Below are 4382 nucleotides of genomic sequence, written 5' to 3'. Positions count from 1 at the left end.
GATTAACCGGTGGGAAAATTTCCTCACCGTCACAACCCTATTCTCGATATAATAAAAATGCAAACAGACAGACACACAGAGATTCCTGCCTTTATTAGAGAGAATAATATGTTCAGCACCCTCCCTCCGAAGCTTCGAATATTCGGTGTTGATTACTACTGAAGCTTCGAAGCTCAAAAAATGGTATTCGGACCAGCCCTAGAAAATAGTACAAAACAGTTGTAAATAAATATGTCTGTGGATTTTGATGTGAGAGAACAGGGGTGGACTTTTTCACTGGAGGAAGCATTATTACAAATTATGGACTCATATTTTGACCAGAAGTGACAGTTTAAAGTTAAAATGTCTTAATGATGCTAGGGCTGGGTATCGAGTTCGATACTTTTTAGGCACCTACCGAATTGCCTCGATACCATCGAGTATTGAAAAACGTCTCGTCGTTCGGTACCAAATTTCGATACCTAAGTCTTAATGATGCTGTGGCTGGGTATCGAGTTCGATACTTTTTAGGCACCTACCGAATTGCCTCGATACCATCGAGTATTGAAAAACGTCTCGTCGTTCGGTACCAAATTTCGATACCTAAGGGGTTAATCTCATCAGCGTCCAGTGAGCCAATAAAGGCCCAGGTATACTTCACTTTCTGCGCGCGTCAAGTCGAACACACCTACTAGTTTACACCGGTTACACTCAGAGATGTGGCGCACACGTGAGGCTGTAGTGCGAATGTGTCCCAGCCCCCTTAGATGTAAGGTAAAAAAGTATCGTTCAGGAACCGGTATCGAAGTCAAGGTATCGGTATTGAAAATTTTTTAACGATACCCAGCCCTAAATTATGCATTTGTTTCTTACAAACATGCAGCTTTTTGCTTCACAAGATGTTAACTGATGGACTGGAGTGGTGTGGATTACTTGTGGATTACTGTGATGTTTTTATCAGCTGTTTGGACTCTCATTCTGACGGCACCCATTCAGAATCCATTGGTGATGAGCAAGTGATGTAATGCTACATATCTCCAAATCTGAGCCGATGACAACAAACTCATCTACATCTTGGATAGCCTGAGAGTGAGTCTTTTTTTTTATTACATTTTCATTTTTGGGTGAAATATTCCTTCAAGCCATTTTACACAACCAGCAACCTGCAGAGATAAAATGACCAGAACTCATTCATTTGCAACCACTGCAAACAGGATGTGGGCGTATCCAGCGACTTGACAAAGTTAAGAAAATAATTCTTATGCAAATGTTGAACGACTTTAGTCAGCGACTACCAGTGGAAATGAAGACAGTGGTGCTCATGTGATCAGTCTCCTGTCAGCTACTTAATACTTGCAGTGAGTAATTTCCAAATTTTAAATGACTTGTACTGGGTCTGACCATGTACAGAGATTTCTAATGAATTAGTTTGTTGCATGTATAAAAATTAATAGTCAAGTTAATACAGCATTTGCACTCTTCTAGTAGTTGTTACTATTTTGCACAGTATCCAACTGAATCATGAATGAGGTCGCTTTATAGCTGCAAATCTCTGTCAGTGTGACTCTTTAGAAGTGCATTTCAGATTCAGGGATTCAGGTCAATCTGTCCTGTCAAAAATCTGGGTACATCATGTCAGCAAATTCTTAGGCTAAATGTCCTTCAAACAGTAGAGAATGAAGCTAGCAATGCCAAGGTCATGGGTTCGATTCCCAGGGAATGCAATGTAAGCTGCTTTGTATAAAAGCTCTTGACAAATGCACAAATGTAAATTTAAAATTTGTTCTACAACAGGCAGCTCCCTAAAAAAATGTACCAAGATAACCATAATTTCTACCAAAATACCATACAACAGGGGATGTTATTTTATTTAAACTAACTTGGTATTACCAAATGTCATAATTATATATTACACTATGCGATTACGTATTTATTTATTGATTGATTGATTTAATGATTTATGTTTTGCAGTAGTAACAGTAACCGGTGTTTTGCTGTAAACTATGGTAACCAAGGGAAATAAGTTACCGGTAAAGGGTCATGAAAAGGATATCCTGCAAAACCCATCTCTACTTAGCAAGTGTAAATTGCCTTTAAAGGATGCGGAACACATTTCTGGCATGTTTTATTATTATAATTAATACTATTCTAATGGGAGAAGATGCTGAAAAAGCTCAAAATCAAACCTCAGAGACGATAAACTAGCTAAAATAGCAGGTATAATAGCGAGTAGCAAAATACAACAGAAATTAGTTTTGTTTATCATTTCCAAACTTAATAAACTGTAAGATAAAGGCAGTTCAACGTCACTTTAGGAGATATTCAGCGATTTAACGTAACCTCAGCAACACAAGTCTTCAGTGGTGATTGATTTCTTGCATAACAATAGCTGAACAGCGTATGAAATATAATATTCTTACCTTACAGCAGGATAAGAGTTCACCAAACGCGATAATTATCGATATTCACCTTCAAAACTGTATTTAGTGTGATGACAGAGGACCGTTGGCCAAGCAGCTGCGAATGACTTTTTTTTTTTTTTTGCCGCTTTTCACACTCTCGCCACGCGCTACAAAAGACACTCGTGCTGCGCAGGGACGCTCCTATTGGCTGGTTGAGACGCACCGCTACAAGACAGCTGCATTTGATTGGTTGGCCTCGCAGTACGTCACTGGAAATATGTTTCAAGCGTCCAATAGTTACGCAGACCTTTGCAATACTCTATCCTCAAACTATGCAGTGCGTTTTGCGAATGTATTTGTGTTAAAGCTTTTTATGTACGAGTTATCTCTATGTCAGAATATGTATAAACACTATTATTTTCTATTATTTATCATAGCTCAATTATAATCTTTTTATTAAACGTGGCAATTTTTTATACACAAAAGCAAATTTGTGGGTAAGAAACCGCTACTATTTTCTGGTAGACTGATAATCCTATATTTTGTCTTTGATGCGCATAAAAAGTAAAAAATTTTGAAAAGTAAAAAAAAAATAATACTTTCATTATTTAACCTACTACATTTTTTTCACTTCTGGTTTTTGGTTTTGGTTATTTATTTTATTATTATTTGTATGATATGTCTCATTTCGTATTGTGCTGGTTGTTCTACACATACATTGAACATTGTTGATAAAAATTTCATGTACTAGAAGTCGTTTGGCACAAAAAAAATGCAGTGCGTTAAAGAGGAATAAATGAAATGGTGATTTAAAATTCTTCTTATTATTAATAATAATAATAACAATAATAATGCTCTTTTTGCTTTCTGTTAATGCCATCAAAGTGCTCTGTATTTATCTGTTCATGTTAAATGTATGTAAAAGTTATTAAGAGACTTTATGAGTTTAGTGCACTATTATTTTATTCTGGTACAGAAGTTAATAAGTGCAAAGCAAGAGAACTGGGAATACGACCTTAGAGAAAGCCATAAACAGCCATTTAGGCTATCGATTGCCAGTCTGCAGCAACTCTCTTCAAATATATTTAAGCAATTTCATTAAATATTCATGTTCCTACACATCAGAAAATCACATGCTAGGAAAATTCTAAACCAATTAAATTCAACACCCTTTCAGATTGGCAGAGCAGTTCAATGCGACTTTAAACAGTGCAGATCTTCGCAGTTTGATGATCAGTCTTTCAGGACGAGTGGGGCTTTGACTTGGCCAGCAACCTCTGCACCCATGAGCTCCTCCACTATAGTCAAGGCAAACTCAAAGCTGGTTCCTGGCCCTCTGCTGGTGATCACGTTACCATCCTTCTGAACTCGAGCCTCTGAATATTTATAATGATCTGGGGGAAGAATACAAAATAATTCATATGGCTAAAGATATCACCACAGTCGACAAGTGCAATCTTTATTTTTTGTTCTCCTGCAGCAAACGAAACACAAAAGCACCCCAGTTTAAGAAGAACACTACATTGTAACTTTCGGTCTGCAGACAACAGCTATATAATTATGTAATTAATTAAGAGATCACAAATGACCTACAACATTTCTAGACATATGCAGTATGTACATATCCATTGTGTTTAATGAAATGAAAAGTAACATCCACCATAATTTTTGTTTTTATTATTTCATTAGTTGATCATAGCACAAAAACATATTTACATGTAAAGTGCACAATATGCATTAAGCAGTACGCTAGAAGTCCTTTCAAACACTGTTACTTATCATTCTCCAACAGTTGTCACTAACTGTGTTTACATGGACCCTAATAATACGTTAGTAAAAAAAAGTCACATGTAACCATGTCAATTGGAATGAGTTGTCCATATCTGATTGAAATTTAATTTGGGTTGTAAGTGGTGGTTTAAAGGGGTCATATGATGTTGCTAAAAAGAATATTATTTTGTGTATTTGGTGTAATGAAATGTGTTTATGCGGTTTAAGGTT

General features: G+C 36.4%; 1 protein-coding gene across 2 annotated transcripts in view; it reads right to left on the bottom strand.

Annotated features, from left to right (window-relative positions):
* kcnab2a (potassium voltage-gated channel subfamily A regulatory beta subunit 2a) overlaps nt 1-2576 on the bottom strand; it is a 140392-nt gene extending 137816 nt beyond the window's left edge. For both annotated transcript variants that reach the window (XM_016518385.1, XM_016518387.1), the window contains exon 1: nt 2400-2576. The gene's annotated coding sequence lies outside the window, so the exon portion shown is untranslated. The remainder of the gene's footprint in view (nt 1-2399) is intronic.
* Nucleotides 2577-4382: the final 1806 nt, after the last annotated feature.

This window comes from Sinocyclocheilus rhinocerous, unplaced genomic scaffold (assembly GCF_001515625.1).
Source record: "Sinocyclocheilus rhinocerous isolate Xijiao unplaced genomic scaffold, SAMN03320098_v1.1 scaffold147, whole genome shotgun sequence".
NCBI lineage: Eukaryota > Metazoa > Chordata > Actinopteri > Cypriniformes > Cyprinidae > Sinocyclocheilus > Sinocyclocheilus rhinocerous.
Note: the sequence above shows the minus strand (reverse complement) of the source record. Positions and strands in the feature narration are given on the sequence as shown.